Source organism: Triticum dicoccoides, chromosome 5B, assembly GCF_002162155.2.
Source record: "Triticum dicoccoides isolate Atlit2015 ecotype Zavitan chromosome 5B, WEW_v2.0, whole genome shotgun sequence".
Classification (NCBI taxonomy): domain Eukaryota; kingdom Viridiplantae; phylum Streptophyta; class Magnoliopsida; order Poales; family Poaceae; genus Triticum; species Triticum dicoccoides.
The window spans coordinates 718931408-718954727 of record NC_041389.1 but is presented as its reverse complement, the minus strand read 5'-3'; positions in this window follow the sequence as shown (position 1 = coordinate 718954727).

The following is a 23320-nucleotide window of genomic DNA, read 5'->3' as shown; positions in this document are numbered from 1 at the left end:
TATTAACCAATCAGCCAGCAGCTGGCCGACTGAGCCTAGTCAGCCAGCAGCGGGCCGACAGGGCCTTCTCAGCCAACTGCGGGCCGACAGGTGGGCAATCGGACACGTGTGGGCCGACTATTGGTCGGGCCACGTCGCAACGGAGGCTGACGGCGCGGGCTGGGTCACGGGCGCCCCAGTCGGCCAGCTGCCGACCAATCGGCCAGCTGTTGGCCGATAGGGAGCAGGCCCCGCAGCGCTGCCTCTTTTCTCCTTCTCCTTCTCCTTTCCTTTCCCCACCGCGCGCATCTCTCTCCTCATCTCTTTGTTATTCGTTCCTCCTCTCTCTTACAGGAAATAGCTCCAATTAATACACCAAAATGATCCGGTTTTTTTGCGGATTTGGCACCGTGAATGGGTTCTACATAGTTAGGGGAACCAAAAGAGACCTCGATCTACTGATGGGGAAGCTTGTGGTGGTCGTGGTGAGGATTTTGTTGGAGCATTTTTTCAGCTCATTGGTGGAGGTTGTGGCGGCGGTGGAGGTGGAGGTGGTGGTGGAGAAGCTAGGGCAGTGTGGTGGAGGTGAAGCTCCGGTAGTTCGGTGGATTTTTCGGCTCCGGTTCCGGTGATTGAAGGTTGTCGTTCGTCGTTCGCGCGCACGCTTCAAGGGTATATTTCAATAAACATTTTATTTTTTGAAGTTGCGTGCAATTATTGTTATTTGGTCCAGTAGTAAACGTAAATATTTAGGTGGTCGTGGTGAGCATTTTATTTTTCCGTTTCGGTTCCGGTGAGCATTTTATTTAGATGTCAACTAATTAGTTGTGTAAAAATGTGTAGTCGTAATATTCCGGACTATATATGGATGTGTAGTATTTAGGAATGTCAATATTTGTAGTTGCTCCGGTAAAATCTGTAATATAGGCAGTCCAGTCAAATATTAAAATCTGTCGTGGTGAGCATTTTATTTTCCTGTTCCGGTTCCGGTGAGCATTTTATTTAGATGTCAACTAATTAGTTGTGTAAAAATGTGTACTTACTCCGGTAATATTCCGGACTATATGTGGATGTGTAGTATTTAGGAGTGTCAATATTTGTAGTTGCTCCGGTAAAATCTGTAATATAGGCAGTCCAGTCAAATATTAAAATCTGTCAATATTTGTAGTTGATCCGGCAAGTATTCGTAATATACTTGTAGGTGTGTGAATTGTATTAGTTGCTCCGTTAATATTCTGTAATATATAGCTAGCTAATATATAGACATGTCTAATATTTGTTAGTGTGGGTATTTTAAGTTGTTGCTTAATACTTGTATTTCGTTGTGAAAACAAAATAGGTGAGCCGAGATGTCTGATGTAGTGAACTTCACATTTTACTACGGTCCTGGTACTATCCAAACAACTGAGATGGGAGCTGATCTAAGTGAATTTACTCACATAGAGGTGCCAATGAGCGCACCTCAAACATGATCTGTCAGTCAGTTGAAAGAATGGATTGCGGCAAGTTTAGGTCTTGATACTGAAACACACACCGTCGGTGTTCATGCATTGTGGACACGGTCAAGTACAATAATTTACTTCTATTTGAGGCCAGTAGAGCGAGACTCCGATTGGGTGCGGTGGTTACAAGGTTGTGAACGAAGGGGATGCAATCCTATTGCTTTAGTGCTTCCCGTCGTGAAGGTGGTCACTGCACATGAAGGCCAAGGTGGCAACGATCCTGGGCAGAGCAGTGTAGGTAGGCGGTTAACTATGTCAAATGCTGGAGATGATGGTTACGAACAAGGACAGAGCAGTCAGTTAGAAGGAGGAAATGCTTGTGGTTATGAACCAGGGCAGAATAGTCAGGTAGAAGGGGGAAATGCCGATGGTGAATACAACGGCGAGGTGGACGCTGATGAGGTAGATGGGCACATGCAGGACCAGATAGAAGAAGAAGACACCGATGTTGATTTGGGTCATGCCTATGATTCAGACGAGTCGGGTGAAGAAGAAAATGCAGAGGAGGTCCCGAATCCTGCATCGTGGAATCATGACTTCTCATCTGCTATGATCGTGAACGATGGACATGATTCTGCCTGGCAATATCACCAGAACAATATTGCAACGGGTGCTATGTATCCCAACAAGCAAGCTCTGAAGGATGCAATAACAAACTGGGCAATGTCCACACAAAGGGTTTTCACTGCTCAGGTGTCAAGGTAGAAATACCTGACAATGGTTTGCAGGAACGCGGATTGTCCTGCCAGGGTGCACGGCTATCTCCCTAAGTATGGCACAAGTTGGATGATCAGTGACTTAGTTAATCACACTTGTCTTATTCCCTCCATCCCTCAAGATCATGCCAACCTTTCATCCATGCTTATTGCTCGGTTGTTTTACGATGAGATAGTGCAAGGCAAAGCTATGGAAGTGAAGGCAGTCCAGACAAAAGTCTTGGCCAGGTTCAAGTACAGAATTTCTTATGGCAAGGCTTGGAGGGCTAAGCATGCTACGCTTGAGAGGAGATTTGGTTATTATTTTGATGCATATGACTCTGTTGTCCAGCTCCTCCATACCCTGCAGCAGCGGAATCCAGGCACCTATATCAATATCCAAGACCTGTTCATGCCAGAGTTCCCAACTGTGAGGCTGCTACATCGTCTCTTCTTCTCTTTCGGTGTATGCATCGAAGCTTTCAGGCATTGCCGACCGGTGATATGTGTTGATGGTACATTTCTCACAGGCAAGTACAAGGGTCAGATCCTGGCAGCCATAGGTCAAGATGGCCAAAATCTGTCCCACTCGCATTTGCTTTTGTGGAGAGTGAGAACATTAAAAGTTGGACATGGTTCTTCAGGCAGTTGAAAATATCAGTTGTGAAGGAGAAGCCCAATGTGTGCATCCTTCATGACAGGCACGCAGGTATACTCAGTGCGATAAGGACACTGACAAACCCAGGCCCTGAGAAACAAACTCCATGGCTGGACTTGCAGAGCCGTTGGTGCATGCGCCATCTGGGGGCTAATGTCTTCTCGCAGTTTAGAAATAAGAAACCTGATGAATCTGTTCAAAAAACTCTGCAAGCAGAACCAATTATGGAAGTACAATTTGATACGTGACAGACTTAATGTGTGCACGCAGAGACACGTGAGGGACAGGAAAGCTGCAAGAGATGCAACGGTGAGGGCACATGTTGAAGCAGTAGCTGCACAGTTGGCAACAGGGACAACGGTCGTGGAGGAGGAGCATGTTGGGCTATGTGACCTTCCAGACTTTGACCCAACTGGTACTAGGAGAAGGCTCGGGAGGTCGATTAAAACTTTTGAGCAGTGGATAGAGCATGAGCCTCTGGAGAGGTGGTCTTTGCTACATGACACATTTGGAGCAAGGTACAGTGTCATGACAACGAACCTCGCGGAAACATACAACTTTGTCCTTAGAGGAAACCGGGCATTGCCACTTACAGCCATTGTTGAGGGTATTTTCTATGGCACCGTGAAGTATTTCAGAGATAGACGCCAAAAAGCAGAGCAGCATATTTTGAACAACCCGAGTACAGGTTACTGTGAAAGAGTCACGAAGTACATGGACAACAAGATGCAAAAAAGCTAGGTCACATACTGTAGTCGCCCTCGGTAATCAAGAAAGAAGGTTTGAGGTCCGCTTAGCCAACAACAAATCCGGATGTGCAAATGAGCTGAGGACGCACGAGGTGAGAATTGGTAATGAAGCCTGGCCAACATGTGAGTGCACATACAACAAACTGAAATTGCTTCACCTACCTTTCTCACATGTACTTGCTGCTTGAGGACAACTAGGAATGGACGCAATATCGTTTGTGTCTCCATTTTTTCTAAAAGAGTCTGTCCTCAATACCTGGACAGGTGAGCTGATGGGTTTTCGATCAATGGGTAACTTCAACAGCGTCAACCCCGCTGAAAGGTGTTATATTCCAAACCTAGAGCATATGCGTACAAGTAGAGGCAGACGGTAGTGTCAGCGCATCCAGAATGATATGGATGAATCTGAAGCAGGAGGTCCGACTAGGCAATGCATTCTATGCAATGAATTTGTCCATAAGGACACTAACTATCCCACTTTCGTCACTGGGCGTGGATGAGGCAACCGGGGATGAAGAGGAGGTAGAGGAAGTAGAGGAGTAAGAGGGAGAGGAAGAAGATAAGTGTGGCACTATGTTCTGAATTTGTATTAAGTGTGGCACTATGTTCTGAATTTGTATTAAGTGTGGCACTATGTTCTGAATTTGTATTAAGTGTGGCACTATATTCTGAATTTTTAGTAAGTGTGGCACTATGTTCTGAATTTTTATTAAGTGTGGCACTATGTTCTGAATTTTTAGTAAGTGCGGCACTATGTTCTGAATTTTTATTAAGTTTGGCACTATGTTCTGAATTTTTTGTAAGTGTCGCACTATGTTCTGAATTTTTATTAAGTGTGGCCCTATGTTCTGAATTTTTATGTGCAGGAATGTCGGCAATGTGGTTGCTGAATGGGGACATTGATAGGGGTCATCGTGCTGCAATATGGTCTGAGCGCAAGGTTGAGCCTCTGGTCACTCGCACTCCTAAGGAGAACTGGATGATACACACAGGATGGGTTCAGCGGTACGTGCTTTATTAATTTGCACACTGACATGCATATTAATGGGAGACACTAACTGAAAAGTTATGTCATGAAGGTTGAAATGGGTCGGCCTATTACCTTTCGCACGTCTGGTTGAGTCTATCCTGGCCTGCAAACGCCTCGCCATCAACTCCTCCTTGTTGAGCTGCTTAGTGGACCGTTGGAGGCCAGAGACCCACACGTTTCACTTCCGATGGGGAGAGATGGCTCCTACTCTCGAGGATGTGTCACTTTTGCTGGGACTACCATTGGCAGGTCATGCCATAGGACCATTGGATGCACCGGCTAGTTGGGAGCAAGGTCTTACACAATGTTTTCATGGTGTTTTTCCGGATGTTCCGGATCCGGTATGGGAGCATCATGGACCTAAGTATGACTGGTTGCTCAATTTCCAGGTTATTTCCCCTACCTCTTATCTTCAATTTATCGTGCATATGGTTTTATAGAAAATACCCGTGGCTTACTTACTAAAACTTTCTCTTTGCTTAATGCAGATCCATAAGTTGCATGCGGCATTGAGTGCGGAATAGATCACTCGGAGTCTGGAGGCGGTGATGTTCACAGAGAACCATGTCAGCACTATTAGCGCGCTCTACATCCCTATGGCACTCGAGATAGCAAGCGCTTAGACGGCTGATCAGATCCGACAGAGGAGTTGGGGTTCGGCGGTCTTAGCGGCTACATACCGAGGTATGTGCAACGGTTGCCAGCTTATATCGAGAAAGCCAGCCCTTCTTGGATGCCCTCTATTCCTACAGTTGTGGTCGTGGGAGAGGTTCTCTATAGGGCGACCAGATGTACGTGTTAATCAGTCTATAGATGCCATGTTTGATGTTGATGGCATCGACATGCCTACTTTTGGTCTGTGTTGGACACGTCGCGAGGTATGTATCGTGTTATGGTTTAATGCATTTTTTGTGTGCACCAGACATAGTTCAATGCTAGCGGCTACTAACATTTGTTTTCTGCAGAGACGCTTTGCTAGTGATTAGACCAGAAAGGCATACACGGCACTGAACAAGCAGTTTGATACGTACACTGGGGTCATCTGGCAGCCCTACACTGAAGCAGCCATAAATGCGAGATACACTGGTGGTATGTCAAGGAGATGGCACAAAGAGGGTTATGAGACAATTTGGTCTTCTGCAGTTGGAGCTACCTCCCCCTATAGAGAACCCGGTGCCATCACACATCCACAGGTATTAACCAGTTTTACAATGTTGCATTATCTTTCATAGTGCTCAATTCGAAGGGCATGACACCACAATTATCTTTCATATTGCTGAACACACACCACAATTTTAGGACGACAAGGAAGGGCGTGACTAGGACAACTGCTGAGTGGCTAGTAAGACTAGAGCCGTATGTTATAGAATGTGTAGGGGAACGCAGCAGAAAACAAAAATTTCCCAACCTACGCACCAGCCCAGGACCACTATGGAGACTGCATACATGGTTTGATCTTTTTCGTTACCGACTCGTAGTGCAGCGGGAAGTAGAGTCGATGACGAACGGCGGTGCAGATCCCCGCAGCTAGGATTTACAACCTCCCAACCACGAGGATGTATACCCTCATCTGCTCCTCAGACAACCCTCCGGGAGGCGGTCGAACGCCCCCCCTCCCCCCGGATGGTGTCGCGGACAGCCCTTTGGGAGGACCTTCGAAACTCGAACGGTCACTCGGACAGCCCTTCGGGAGGACCTTCGAAACTCGGATGGTCATATGGACAGCCCTTCAGGAGGCACTCACAAACTAAGACCGAAACTACAATCTCTCTACAGAGTTGCACACATACAATGTCATCTATCCGGCAGGGCTTCGCCGTCCAGAACTAGTTCCTGCCGGAACCCAGACAGCCTTTCGGCTCTACTGAACTATTTTGCTGGGAGGGAGAGAGAAGCTAGATCATGCATGGCACTTGTATGTGAGAAAGAGTTAGTGTGGAGGGCTGCCCCTCCACCTCTATTTATAGGAAATCCCAAGGGGTAGGGTAGTTTAACACAAAAACCCAAAATGCACATGAATGAAGTCCTTCCTCAAGGGCATAAGAGTGAAACCAAGGAACAAGAGGGGCTCCAAGGTAGAGCCCCAAGTGTGGCCGGCCACACACCTTGGGGGGGCCCATGAGGGCCTCCCAATCCATCCATGTCATCCCTAGATCTTTTGGGCAAAGCCCCAAAAGGTGGCTTTCCATAAAATATCCCAAAAAGCACTTTCACTATTCACGACAACATTTTTCAGCGTCTGATCAAACTGAAAATATTTATGTGGGCTAAGAACATTTCCAGTACCCACTAAAATGATTTTTAACGCGTTCCGAAACAATTCCGGTTTTAGTGATTTTCATCTGCGAAACGCATCTGAAGTGGCTCCGGCAGCTCCGGAACTTTTCCGGTTTTTATCTCAGAAAATTCCAAAAAGCTTCCAGAATGATTCTGGCACCCTCCAAGAATTATCAGGCATGTGCCGAAACCAATTTGACTTAATGGTATATCCCGAAACAACTTTTCAGTATCATTGAAACTTATCCGATGACCTCTCTCTACGGTACGATTCCGCTGTCCGAAACTTTTCCGGTGTCCGAAACTTTTTTGGTGATTTTCTCTCAAACTCATTGTCTAGTATTCAACAGATAGATGACCCTTAAGCGTATGACCCTATAGGTTCAGTGAAGTATAGACATGACCGGAACCCTTTCCAATCAATGATCAACATCGGAGCCGTGGACACCCATATTGACCCCTATACCCACACGAATGAATATTCGAGTGAACCTCCAGTTGCTGTGTGCTATTCCTGTTGCTTCGCGATATGTTACAAATACCCGAGGTGAGAGATATTGGCATTCCCATGGATCAACAACTTGTCCACTATGCCAGTTACCTCGTTACCGGTATTGTTCTCTTTTCTCGTTACCGTGTTCCGGCATCCCCGTGATCAAATCACAAAGTGTCTGGCCAGACGATGATGGATACCGTAACACCGAGAGGGCCCAGAGATATCTCTCCGTCGTCGGAGGAGCAAATCCCAGTCTTGAGCTATTAAGTTACTTGACATACTTTTCCATGAACCCGTAAGCCGCCATAATAGACACCCATTTACGGATGACGTTTAACAAACCCCAAAGTTCATGAAGCAAGCATGAAGAAACTCGATACTCTCATGGTCTAAGGAATCATGCAAACATTAACCATCTTTGTGTTATTTACCATTAACTTGTGACGAACGAATCTCATAGCATAACATCAAACCGGGTCGATTCAACACAAATGCTCTCTTAACATTGTGTCCTCAAAGTTGCTCGCATAGACATGCCCATGATCAGGAAAACAGAACCATCATGCAACACTTGAGCTAGTCTTAGAGGCCAAACTAGGAATACTTCTTACCGTTTGTTATTCCACACGTGCATATGAGTCTTCCTCCGAGCCTCGTGGATATTGCAGACTCGAGAATCATTGCAGTTATAGCATGGAACATAAACATAATTATGAACTCGGAGATAAATAATATCATTTATTATTGCCTCTAGTGCATATCTCCTACAGACTCCCACTTGCACTAGAGTCAATAATCTAGTTAATGCTAATGCACTTTACACCTATGGCATGTCGGTGTTAAAAATGCTTCGCATGTGGTATAGCCTGATGTCCATCAGATCTGACAACTTCAGCTCCGTGTCTATCTCTGCATATCCTTGCGTTTTCAGGCTTTCACAAAATTCATATTTTGTGCGGACTTGGCTTTGTATAAATGTGAATCAAAGGTTGAACCTGGATTCCTCAGACTGAGTTATGGAGAAACTACCTGCAGTAGTATCCCATTGACAAAAGCCATCTTGGAACCATACTAAGTTCATGAATGAACTATATGATTGAACATATTGTTTGTTGCTTCTAAAGCGTCAACATACTTAGTCATTTGTTATAGAATTCGCCACAGTATCTTGTTGGGAACAATTTCCAACTACCGTGCCACCATATTGTGTATTACACAAAGCCCTTAACTTAAATCGAAAATCGCATGGAGAAAAGATGAAGACTGTATCGATGTAACATTTTACAACAAACTCTTCATGATCTCCGCTTGTGAGAAAACATATCATCAGTACTTACTCTAGTACTCAATGACATCTTTCACTGTTGTCCCATGATCAGTACTTTGATCACTTTAGTATCCATACTCGCAACATCTTGGGAGTATTGGACATATCTGGTTGTTTTATATACCATGGAATACATGATTAATCCAAATACATGAGTGTGTGGAATCTCCATCATGTATTTTGCTCATCAGTGTTTTGGGACACTGATTCTTGCAAAAACTCTTTCCATGTGACTTTGGCAAGAATCACTCCTTGTCGTTCTTAGTGCTAAACGGTTTTAGCATCTTGTCAATATGTATTTATTGCTTAGCCCTATTAGGTAAATCTATCTCCATAGATCATTATGCCTAATATTGAGGCTATTTAGCCTAAGCACTTCATCAAAAAACTATTTTCAAATGAAGTCCTAATTCGTGTCAAGAAATTTATTTCCAATTAACAATGTGTCAAGCACACAATGTTTTTAGAAATATTATTACGCTCCCACTTACTTTCTTGAATTACAAGCATCTTCGTTACCCATTGATGAAGTCAAATCCCTTTGACCATTTCATCAAAGCATGAAGATTCCAACTCCATTTTGCTCTCTTCTATCCATCGCTGGAACTCTGAAGTTTGCACCCTTTCTAGCATCCTCTGGATAAACAAAATGCCTTGGACTGTAACACACGCAAGTCCTTGGTTTCATTTCCATCAGATGGAAATCCTATTGTCATCCATGTTTCATATCTCATGATTGAAATATGTATTAATTGCTAGTTCAACCCGAACCGACTTTAAGCATCGCTACGATGAAAACAACCTCACCGTAGTTAACTCTTGAACTTGTTATTTCAACAAGTCGAGCTTTATGGATAAAACATTTATATCCGTATAGGTTTTAAGTTCCATAAATATTCGTTAGACTCTAAGTCTTCCTAAAGGTGTATCAAGGTTTTAATATTGAATCACTTATATGGAAACTAACTCGGGTTGTATTGGCATTTAGCCAATTCCGGAGTCAGGGCCCATCAACGCTTCCTTGTGTATCGTATGTATAATGTTGTCTAACAACAATATCTCGTTTGCGCACCTGAGAGGTTTGCACGAGCCTTGCCTACGTGGTTCAGCTGCAAGTTCGACCGAAGTTCATACATTTTATTGTAGAGACTTCCGTATCAGTCGCAGTAGGAAACTCTGAAATTACTTCCAAGGTCTCTTTCCTTTGATCTGATGACGAAGATACTGTTTATCTCGTCGAGTTGCACTATTCTCTCACTCACCTTTTTGAAAGAACCATTCTCTTTAAAAGCACACCATTTCGCGGCAAAACTATTTGCCTCGGTATAGTGAGGGAGGAATACCCAACATTTTGGTATAACCTACAAAGTAGCACTTGTCTGATTTGGAATAGGTTTGTGACCTTTTACATAAGCCCCATATTCCAAATGTTAAAAAAAGATATAACATATTTGGGCATACCATACCATGGCTTCATTTCAATAGACCCGATGTAGCTCTTTTCAGTGTAAAAGACACAGTCCCTAAAGCATCACTTTAAAAGGGATAATGGCAAATTTATTTATGTCTTCTTTGACCTTACCATGTCATAAATGGTTAGATTACATCTCCATGGAATTTTCACTTGCAGTGGTGTTCCGGGAGGTGCAAGTTATGAAACCCCTTTCACAACTCATCATACATTCGCTAAACATGTAACTCAAATATTCCTTTGTGCAATCATATTGCAAAAACATAATTTTCTTGTTACAATAACTTCTACTTCATTTTTGAAAACCTTTCGAATGATTTCAAAAGATCCAGACTTACGTCTCATCAAGTAAATATCCATATATCTACTTGAGTCATTTCTGAAGATAAATAAATCCACCACTTGCAACAATATTTATTGAACTACACACATCAAAATGTATGATCACCAATAAGTTTGTTGCTCGTTCCTTATGGCATGTGAACGGTATTTCAGTCACTTCTCTTTTCGGAGGAAAGTTGCAAGTGTCAGATGATTCAAAATCAAACAACTTCAAAATCCATCATAATGGAATTTTTCCATGCGGGTTTCTCCAATGTGAGCAAATGTAGTGCCACACATGTGTGGTATTCTCATAGTCTCGCGACATTTAGCATCAGCGTTATGGATGTATCATATTACCATCAATATTCATAACATACATCTCATCTTGGATGGAAGCATGGCCCTTCATGTTATTCATAATACTTAACAACAATTGTTGGTTTTATGAACAACTCTTTTGCAACAAACATTGTGCAATGGGCTAGAGTGTATGAAACTCTAAAATGAATTATGAAAGTAAAGCAGAGGTATTTTATTATTATAAATTTTCATAACATACATCTCATTCATAATGAAAGTATGGCCCTTGTGTTATTCATAACATCGAACATAAAAAGTTCTCTTATGAACAACCTTCTTGCAAGATACCTGATGCAATGGGCTAGAGTTTGTAAAACTCTACATGAATTATGAAAATAAATATAGACGGCAATACACCGATGGAAGGTATAGTAACATTTACTATGTTCCCTGTGTATACCTTAACCTCATTTCTGGCTAGTATTTTTAGGGTATAGTAGCTCTTACATTGATTCGCAACAGAATGCAATCAAGCGGGTATCTTTGTGATTAACTCACAATACCCAAGAATTAGTGATTAACATATTTAACCATAATTCCCAAGAACTATATCTTTGACCAGCCTACTTATAAATCAAAAACTTGTATGACATTCATACATGAGCTGGATATTCCAGTCATCTTTCTTTCTGCCTTTATACTTCTAACAGTTTAACTTTTAGTATTTCTCCTACTCGCAAAAGAAGCACCCAACTTAAGAGTGGCATTAGCCCCGGACTTCCTAGGCGTGTAAGTCATACTAACACCCTTTGGACACCTCCTTTCTCTTTAAGTTGTTGTTTTATTCACCTTTCATTATATGACAGGCGTTCTTCTGGATCCCTTTCCCAACAGTCAAATGCATAGTAAACACTTTTACTAATACTTGCAAACAAACATTGCTTTGTTTGTATCTGAAAATAATTTTCAGTTCCATGAATATCATATAACTATCCCAACTTTCGAAGTTTGGGTTTCATGGAAGCAAACATATTCCACTTGACTGTAACAGAATTCTAGCTTTTGGATCGAAGGACGAGAGTCACATGATCCATAGCATTAGCGGGAGGATACGGAAATCATGCGATAGGACAAAGTCCTTCTCGGCACTTTTGAGGACAATCCTCACATTACGTTACCAATCGTAAAGTTTTAACCAGATATTTAACAGCTATTCAATTTTAATAGGGAAGGTGGAAACGCGAGCCATTAATCTACAACTGTTTTGCAAGAAACACTTAGATAGTGTTCATAATTAATTGCACTGAGAATTAAACATGTTAATTCAACAGTGCGCTCCCACTCAAATCAATATCTCTCATAATTAATTTTGAGTGATACAAGATCCAGACTTCAATTCATCAACATAGAATCATCATCTCATAACGGGAGTTTTAATCGGTAGGTCAACTTGCCGATCACATCTCTATGTGACTCTTGCTCATCTTTCGATGCGTGTGTTCCGAGCTCAGGACGATCCTGCCATGAACGTCAAGACAACCAAGTGATCTTGCTGCGAGGTCTGACCTCACCTGCCTCACACTTCTCTAATCGTGTGTACCCATGCATCCATGGCGCACCCCGAAAAGATAGGTGCCGTGACGGTGCTACACTTGGGAGAACACTAACTACTTGATATTTTAGTGAGATATCACCCTAATAAAAAGTGACTACCGCGCAATCAAGAAGGGTGCATCATAAGGGATAAACATCTCAGGCAATTCATAATAGCATGATATGGTATAGCCCTTTCTGACGGAGAAGTCTTTCATTTCTTTGTCTTCGGCATTCACGTCGGTGTTCACCTTCGTGAAGATTGCCACCACCTTGTCGATGCACCAAATAATATTGCTATCTCTATAGCTAATAAAATAAGTGCATTACTTAAGGTTGACTCGCAGGTCATCAAAGTGCAATCATATGGCTCCAGCCATCATGCTGAATCATGACACATAGGTCATGTTAATTACATTATATAGTCATCTCATACATAATCAAATCTTTATGAGCACTGCTATACCACATCACATGCAAACCATCCTGCAAAACCAAGTTAGACGTTTCTAATCGGTTCATACAAAAAAGGTTTTACGTGGCTTCTAAGGTTTCGAAACAGACCGAAGCTACCTACGTCCATCATCAAGTATGAAAGTTCAAGTTGCTAGATTAACATCTCGGGATGTATGAAGCACGAGATAATAAAATCTCGAACCCCATACTAAACTTTGTCATACGCATGACCCCCGTGCAGATTATATCTGCAATGCCCTTTCATCTGCGAATTTCATCTTACTTTTGACTACGGCAGAACCCAAAGAACTGATAGCACTTCCATGATCAATCGGGATCACGGATTGCCAGAACTTTGTCAAATTCCACCATGCTGTCTTGAGATTGACCAAACGCAAATTATAGGGAAGCAACAAGAACGTCGGGTAACAGATTTCATCTATCACCTACATAAATAATTTTCATCAATAGATCTCATCTACTCCAAAATTATATTATGCAATACCCATACATCTCCATGTATTCTAGATCGTAACATGCATCTACGCATAGCACGGCTCTTGATGCCACTGTAGGGGAACGCAGCAGAAAACAAAAATTTCCCAACCTACGCACCAGCCCAGGACCACTATGGAGACTGCATACATGGTTTGATCTTTTTCGTTACCGACTCGTAGCGCAGCAGGAAGTAGAGTCGATGACGAACGGCGGTGCAGATCCCCGCAGCTAGGATTTACAACCTCCCAACCACGAGGATGTATACCCTCATCTGCTCCTCAGACAACCCTCCGGGAGGCGGTCGAACCCCCCCCCCCCCGGACGGTGTCGCGGACAGCCCTTCGGGAGGACCTTCGAAACTCGAACGGTCACTCGGACAGCCCTTCGGGAGGACCTTCGAAACTCGGACGGTCATATGGACAGCCCTTCGGGAGGCACTCACAAACTAAGACCGAAACTACAATCTCTCTACAGAGTTGCACACATACGGTGTCATCTATTCGGCAGGGCTTCGCCGTCCAGAACTAGTTCCTGCCGGAACCCAGAGAGCCTTTCGGCTCTACGAAACTATTTCGCTGGGAGGGAGAGAGAAGCCAGATCATGCATGGCACTTGTATGTGAGAAAGAGTTAGTGTGGAGGGCTGCCCCTCCACCTCTATTTATAGGAAATCCCAAGGGGTAGGGTAGTTTAACACAAAAACCCAAAATGCACATGAATGAAGTCCTTCCTCAAGGGCATAAGAGTGAAACCAAGGAACAAGAGGGGCTCCAAGGTAGAGCCCCAAGTGTGGCCGGCCACACACCTTGGGGGGGCCCATGAGGGCCTCCCAATCCATCCATGTCATCCCTAGATCTTTTGGGCAAAGCCCCAAAAGGTGGCTTTCCATAAAATATCCCAAAAAGCACTTTCACTATTCACGACAACATTTTTCAGCGTCTGATCAAACTGAAAATATTTATGTGGGCTAAGAACATTTCCAGTACCCACTAAAATGATTTTTAACGCGTTCCGAAACAATTCCGGTTTTAGTGATTTTCATCTGCGAAACGCATCTGAAGTGGCTCCGGCAGCTCCGGAACTTTTCCGGTTTTTATCTCAGAAAATTCCAAAAAGCTTCCAGAATGATTCTGGCACCCTCCAAGAATTATCAGGCATGTGCCGAAACCAATTTGACTTAATGGTATATCCCGAAACAACTTTTCAGTATCATCGAAACTTATCCGATGACCTCTCTCTGCGGTACGATTCCGCTGTCCGAAACTTTTCCGGTGTCCGAAACTTTTTCGGTAATTTTCTCTCAGACTCCTTGTCTAGTATTCAACAGATAGATGACCCTTAAGCGTGTGACCCTATAGGTTCGGTGAAGTATAGACATGACCGGAACCCTTTGCAATCAATGATCAACATCGGAGCCGTGGACACCCATATTGACCCCTATACCCACACGAATGAATATTCGAGTGAACCTCCAGTTGCCGTGTGCTATTCCTGTTGCTTCGCGATATGTTACAAATACCCGAGGTGAGACATATTGGCATTCCCATGGATCAACAACTTGTCCACTATGCCAGTTACCTCGTTACCGGTATTGTTCTCTTTTCTCGTTACCGTGTTCCGGCATCCCCGTGATCAAATCACAAAGTGTCTGGCCAGACGATGATGGATACCGTAACACCGAGAGGGCCCAGAGATATCTCTCCATCATCGGAGGAGCAAATCCCAGTCTTGAGCTATTAAGTTACTTGACATACTTTTCCATGAACCCGTAAGCCGCCGTAATAGCCACCCATTTACGGATGACGTTTAACAAACCCCAAAGTTCATGAAGCAAGCATGAAGAAACTCGATACTCTCATGGTCTAAGGAATCATGCAAACGTTAACCATCTCTGTGTTATTTACCATTAACTTGTGACGAACGAATCTCATAGCATAACATCAAACCGGGTCGATTCAACACAAATGCTCTCTTAACATTGTGTCCTCAAAGTTGCTCGCATAGACATGCCCATGATCAGGAAAACAGAACCATCATGCAACACTTGAGCTAGTCTTAGAGGCCAAACTAGGAATACTTCTTACCGTTTATTATTCCACACGTGCATATGAGTCTTCCTCCGAGCCTCGTGGATATTGCAGACTCGAGAATCATTGCAGTTATAGCATGGAATATAAACATAATTATGAACTTGGAGATAAATAATATCATTTATTATTGCCTCTAGGGCATATCTCCTACAGAATGGGAGACAGCAAACACAAATCTATGGCACGAGAATCACAATTTTGAACTCAATGAATTCAATCTCTATTTGTGGCGCTACATGAGCGGAACACTGTTACACATCGTTGAACACTCTCACCCAGAGGAGATACCTGATCCTACTCCGTCGGATACATACCCGAGCTATGATACTTCGGGCTCTAGGCAGTATGCGGTAAGATATATTTTCTTTAAGTAATGTTGTCACATACATTGGTGTGCATACTTAATAATTGTCCTGAAAATTTGCAGGCTACCTTGACACACGAACTCTACGACGACGTGACCACCTTTGTACGATCACTGTCGTCAGGACCTCTTCTTCATCACCGTCCTGTCATACAACCCTTCTTGGAACGGATGCAGAACAAAATATGGGTTGTCTACGAGGCTATCACGTGCACCAGGAGAAGCGACGTTGTTCAGCACTAGCCACAACAGCCGCGTCCCTCCATGCACCGACATCAACCACGTCCACATCTAGCACATCAGCCGATGACCAGGCCACCCCCTCCTGAACAACTTGGCAGTTCATCGTGGCAGCACCCACAGCACTATGGTCCCACGTCGAGCTTCGTGTTTTCTCCACAGCCACAGCACCACGGTCCCTCGTCGAGCTTTGTGTTTGAGCCAGAGCAGCCGTCACAGCCAGCAGGTGTGTGTCTTCATATTTATTGTTTTCAATATTAGTTGAGGCGACATCAGTCTTCATGACTTAAAGTTCTGTCGTGCAGGAGCCTATGGATATCATGCGTCTATGTCGGCATCACATGATACGTGGGGGAGTGATCAATATCCCGAGGATAACATACAGGCTCCGATGTCGCAGCACACCCACTCGATGAACATGTTTTCGACTCCTCCACCAGACCCCACACAGGATACACAGCATGACCAGGGAGAGTCTGAGATTCCTCCGCGTCCCATTAGGGCACCCGACAGGTGGGGATGGATGCCGCTTCCAGATCCGCCTCCCCGCCAGGCCAGACGTCATCACTAACGCTTCTATCTATCAGTAGAGACATTACCATCTATTTATGTGTGAGACTTATGTCTATTCTATGTATGAGACAAATGACTATGTACTTATGTATGAGACATATGCCTACTCTATTTTAGTACTATGTTATCCGAACTACAACATCATATTTAGATAGAACAGAATGCTCGTACAACAAGACAGTACAAACAACTACATAGAAATACATCTAAATTAAACGGTACGTACGAGTGAACTTACAACATACAACATAAAACTACATGAAGTCATCATCGTCATCCTCCATCGATGCAGAACTCTTGCCCTTCGACGATGAAAAACTCTTGCCCTTCGATGATGCAGAAACCTTGCCCTTCGACGATGAAGAACTCTTGCCCTTCGAAGATGCAGAACCCGGAAGCGGCGGCATGAAGATATCATCTTCGTCCTCGCTCTCCTCAATCCATAAAGATGGATTATTTGCAGAAATCCTTCTGAAAGTTTCACTCTTCGGCACCACCACCTTCTTCCACCTTTCATGCAACCTAAGAAGTTCTTTACGTACCTCCTCATAGGTCCTTTCAGGCCACCCAGACCTACGTAATTCGTGAGCCAACTCATTCCTTATGGTGTCACTACCGGTGAGTTTGTCCCATCGAACTATCCTATTGTCCATCCTGAAATCGGTAGCTAGCCTCAGAAGAATCCTGCTCATCCCAAGGTGAAAACTACGATCGAAAGGATAATGGGACATCTCAACTACACTACACTGGAATGCGTATCCACCTCCGTCTGAAGGGGGTTTTATACACTAGTAGAAAAAGGACCTAATATGAGACATATTAGTGCCGGTTTGATTTTGAGCCGACGCTAATGTCTCCAATAGTGCCGGTTCCAACGGCTAGCCGGCCGTTCTCATTAGTACCGGTTCGTGGGGAACCTTTAGCACCGGTCCGTGCCACGAACCGGTAATAAAGAGAGTGGTGGCAGGGTGTTGTCAGTCTGGGGCCCCTCCAGCACCTTTAGTACCGGTTCGTGCCACGAATCGGTACTAAAGGTCGACCTACATAAACCCTTCGTCCAGTCGAGCCACTCTGTTCTTCCCCTTTCCCCTCACATCCTCTGTTCTTCCCCTCTCTTCCTCGAGCTCCTCACAAATTTTGCCCAAAATTTGTCAAGATTTGAAGGCCCCCATCCATTCAAATGATCACAAAGGTTAGCAACTTTGTCCTTTCAACTCTCATTGCTAGATTAGCTCTTGCAATGCTTTGTATAGTGATTAATTTGGGAGGAATTATATTTGCTAGTATTTGATTTATATGCAATTTGAGGTCAAAAATAACACTTAGTTTGCATATGTAGGTGTGGTTTACTTAGTGCCTTCTAAATCTCCGTCGTAACCACCGTCGATCGCCCGCACCGTCCCGTCGCCGGCACCACCTTGTGGTGAGGCTCTTGTTCATGAATGTTTTACATTACCAAATTGATGTTTGTGTGATTTGGATATATAGTTACTCGTATAATTATCTTACCCGTATGTTGTTTGTTATACATAGTGCCATGATTTTGATATCCGTCCCCGTCGGCCCTCGTTCTTGTTATGATTCGGATGTGGTATATTCTCTTTTAAAACTAAATGTTGCATTTCGTGTTTATAACAAATTATGCCCATCAAGTTGACATAGATATTTTTATCTAGGAGGTATGTGAACCGGAAATTCCAACCGACCCTATTGTCGAGAGATTAAATTTAGTTGAAAGAGAAAATGAGTATTTGAAAGAAAATTTGAAAAGAATTGAGGGGGAGAAGATGGAATTGGAGTTGCATGTTGCCGATGCCGTCGATGATCACAAGATCAAGATGGAGAAAATGAGGTTGAAGATTAGAAAGATTAGAAAATATGCCATTGATAGTGTGGCTTGGTATCATTATGTTGTTGGATCAATTGTTACCTTAGTTGCGATCTTCATCACATTTGTTGTTGCATTTAAATTCTTTAGCTAGAGATTTATTTGTATGTTGCATTTAATTAAGTGTTGTATATGAACTTTATGTATGAACTTTATGTATGAACTTGTATTAATTTGGTCTATTCGATGTTGTGTAATGAAGATGAGCCGACAATGGATGTATGATGACAGATGCTCTCCCGAGTTCATTAATGGCGTGCATACTTTTCTGCTTGCCGCTGAGGAAAACAAGCGGGCGGATGGTTTTATGCCTTGTCCATGTGCTGGCTGTAAGAATGGTCACAGTTACTCTACGTCAAGAACCATTCACGTCCACCTATTTGAGTCCGGTTTCATGCCCCACTATAATGTTTGGACCAAGCACGGAGAAATAGGGGTTATGATGGAAGACAATGAAGAAGAGGAGGACGACGACGGCTATCCTGGCCATGGGTTCCCTGAATACGATGATACAACAATGGGGGAAGAAGCTGAGCCGGCAATGCAGAAAGAAGCTGAAGAAGAGGCATCAGATGAGCCCGCTGATGATCTAGGTCGGGCCATTGCCGATGCAAAGGGAAACTGCGCAAGTGATCTGGAGAGGACGAAGTTGTAGCGCATGTTAGAGGATCACAAGAAATTGTTGTACCCGAATTGCGAAGCTGACAAAAAAAGTTGGGTACCACACTTGAATTGCTGCAGTGGAAGGCAGAGAATGGTGTATCTGACAAGGGATTTGGAAAGTTGCTGGTAATGATAAAGAATATGCTTCCAAAGGACAACGAATTGCCCGAGAGTACGTATGAAGCAAAGAAGGATGCCTGCCCTCTAGGGTTAGAGGTGCAAAAGATCCATGCATGCCCTAATGACTGCATCCTCTACCGTGGTGAGTACGAGGATTTGAATGCTTGCCCGCTATGCGGTGCATTGCGTTATAAGATCAGTCGCGATGACCCTGGTGATGTCGAGGGTGAGCGCCCCAGGAAGAAGATTCCTCCCAAGGTGATGTGGTATGCTCTTATAATACCACGGTTGAAACATTTGTTCTAAAACAAAGAGCATGCGAAGGCCATGCGGTGGCACGCAGAAGACCGTAAGAAAGACGGAAAGTTGAGAATACCCGCTGACGGTTCGTAGTGGAGAAAAATCGAGAGAAAGTACTGGGAGGAGTTTGCAGGTGACCCAAGGAACGTATGGTTTGGTCTAAGCGCAGATGGCATTTATCCTTTTGGGGAGCAGAGCAGCAACCATAGCACGTGGCATGTGACTCTATGTTTGTATAACCTTCCTCCTTGGTTGTGCATGAAGCAGAAGTTCATTATGATGCCAGTGCTCATCCAAGGCCCTGAGCAACCCGGCAACGACATTGATGTGTACCTAAGGCCATTAGTGAAGAACTCTTACAACTGTGGAATGAAACAGGTGTACGTGCGTGGGATGAGCACATGGGGGAAGAATTTGACCTAAAGGCGTTGCTGTTCGTGACCATCAATGATTGGCCTGCTCTCAGTAACCTTTCAGGACAGACAAACAAGGGATACCGCGGATGCACGCACTGTTTGGATGATACCGACAGTATATATTTGAATAGTTGTAAGAAGAATGTGTACCTAGAACATCGTCGATTTATTTCGAGCAGGCATCCCGTAAGAAAGAAAGGCAAGCATTTCAAAGGTGAGGTGGATCACCGGACGAAGCCTCGCCACTGTACTGGTGCTGATGTACATGATATGGTCAAGGATTTGAAGGTAATCTTTGGAAAGGGTCCTGGCGGACAACCTGTTCCGAATAACGCTGACGGACGCACACCCATGTGGAAGAAGAAATCTATATTTTGGGACCTGCCATATTGGAAAGACCTAGAGGTCCGCTCCGCAATCGACGTGATGCACGTGACGAAGAATCTTTGTGTGACCCTGCTTGGCTTTTTGGGCGTGTATGGGAAGACAAAAGATACACCATAGGCACGGGAGGACTAGCAAGGTATGCACGGAAAAGACGACATACATCAGGGTCAGGCCAGCTATGCTCTTACCAAAGAAGAGAAGGAAATCTTCTTCGAATGCCTGCTCAGCATGAAGGTACCGTCTGGCTTCTCGTCGAATATAAAGGGAATAATAAATATGGCAGAGAAAAAGTTCCAGAACCTAAAGTCTCATGACTGTCACGTGATTATGACGCAACTCCCTCCGGTTGCATTGAGGGGGCTTCTACCGGAAAACGTTTGATTAGCCATTGTGAAGCTATGTGCATTCGTCAATGCAATCTCTCAGAAGGTAATCGATCCAGAAATCATACCAAGGTTACAGAATGATTTGGTGCAGTGTCTTGTCTGTTTCGAGTTGGTGTTCCCACCATCCTTCTTCAACATCATGATGCACGTCCTAGTTCACCTTTGCGAAGAGATTAACGTTTTGGGTCCTGTATTTCTACACAATATGTTCCCCTTTGAAAGGTCATGGGAGTCTTGAAGAAATATGTTCATAACCGTGCTAGGCCAGAAGGAAGCATCTCGAAGGGCCATGAAAATGAGGAGGTCATTGAGTTTTGTATTGACTTTATTCCTGACCTTAAGCCGATTGGTGTTCCTGAATCGCGGCATAAGGGCAGACTGGAAGGAAAAGGCACGCTAGGAGGGCATCAAATAATATGTATGGACGGGCATTCTCTCACTGAAGCACACTACACAGTTCTACAGAATTCCGCCTTGGTCGCTCCGTATATGGAGGAACACAAAAATTTTCTACAGTCCAAACACCCGAAGAAGTCTGACGACTGGATTACACGCGAACAAACGAGGACTTTTGCCGGTTGGTTGCAGAAACGTGCCCTGAATGATGGCGATATTCAAAATGACATCTACTCGCTGTCCCAGTTACCATCTTCGAATATAATGACTTTCAAAGGGTACCAGATAAATGGGAATACATTTTACACGATCGCCCAACATAAGAAGAGCACCAACCAAAACAGTGGTGTCCGCTTTGATGCAACAACCAACACGGGAAAGGAAACATATTATGGTTACATAGAGGACATATGGGAACTTAACTATGGATCAGGTGATTTGAAGGTCCCTTTGTTTCGGTGCAAATGGGTCAATATGACACGAGGCGGGGTAACAGAAGACCGCAGTACGGAATGACAACAGTGGATCTCAACAATCTTGCGTATGCAGACGAACCATTCGTCCTAGCCAATGATGTGGCGCAGGTTTTTTATGTGAAAGACATGTCTACCAGGCCGAGAAAAAGAAAAGATAAGGAAGCGAATGGATCATATGACGAGCCAAAGCGCCACATAGTTCTTTCAGGAAAAAGAAACAACGTGGGAGTGGATGACAAGACAGACATGTCAGAAGATTATGAAAAGTTTGATGAAATTGCTCCATTCACAGTGAATATTGACCCGAGCATCCAGTTAAATGATGAAGATTTTCCATGGCTACGGCGCAAAGGAACACACGAGAAGAAAAGGTTTCACACCCAAAGATCTGGGATGTGATCGGCTTCACTATCATCACTTTCTTCTGTGTTTCACACCCAGGAGGGAATGTCTGTAATAGTTAGGGTAGTTAATTATGTGTTTTGGCATTTGAAACACGAAGAAATTTTATGTGCAAACAAATTCTTTTTATGCATTTACTGATTTTTTTTCCAGCTAAATGACTCTGAAATTGAAAAGCATTTGAAATGAACTCAGAAAAGGTTGAAAGTTGGCATGGTATCATAATTTCATACAAATAGCATGTACAAAAAAGTAGAGAGGGTTACGGCAAAAACTGGAAACACTTCGTGTACAATATGGACAATCTTTTTCGAAGTATCAGGGTTTCCGACGAAAACTGAAATGTTACAAAGGCATTTCATTTTTTAAATAACCTAAGCATTACCAAATTGAATATAATGATTAAACACACTAATATTAAACATAAGAAAAAAGAATCACTGAAAAAACTTTTTTCAAAGTTAAGTTATTCACAAACTAGTGATTCACACAAATTTCAAATAATTCAAAATTGAAACTATTCAAAACTGAAAACTACCGGCACTAACAGAAAGTTTGTAATTTTTTGTACCTAAAGCAAAAATATTCACAAAGAAACTCTAAATACAGCAAAAAACAACTCAAAAATAAATAAAACAAAAATAAATAAAGCGAAAAAAATTAAGAAAATAAAAAAGCCCGCCTACTGGGCCAAAGCGGCCTGCATACGACTAGGAACACAACCTTTAGTTGGGCCAGGATGCAGGCCCGCAAAGGCCCAGTAGGCCCACAGGGCAGAAGAGGACAGGTAGGCCCAGTAGGCCTGATTAGGAGAGGAGCTCGAGAGAGCTACCGCACTGGGGCTTATAAACCAGTGCGGTAGCCCCTCGGGTAGCGAGGTGGGACTAAACATGCGCACCGCCTGGAGCCAGCGCACCCCCTTTAGTACCGGGTCGTGGCTTCAACCGGTACTAAAGACCCCCCCCCCCTTTAGTACCGGTTGGAGCCACCACCCGGTACTAAAGGGGGTGCGCTTCCCGCCGCTTGGCCTGGCCAAAACAGACCTTTGGTACCGGTTGGTGGCTCCAACCGGTACTAAAGGTCCATCCTATCTATACAACACTTAAAAAAATTCAGGTTCCCTCTGTTTCTTCCCTCTGTTTCCTTCCTTCATCGCGTCGCCCTGCCCCGATCGACGCCGTCCCCGTCGACGTCGTCGCCCCCGCCCCTCGTCGCCGACCCCGGCCGTCCCCACCCCTCGTCGCCGCCCCGGCCGTCCCTGTCGAC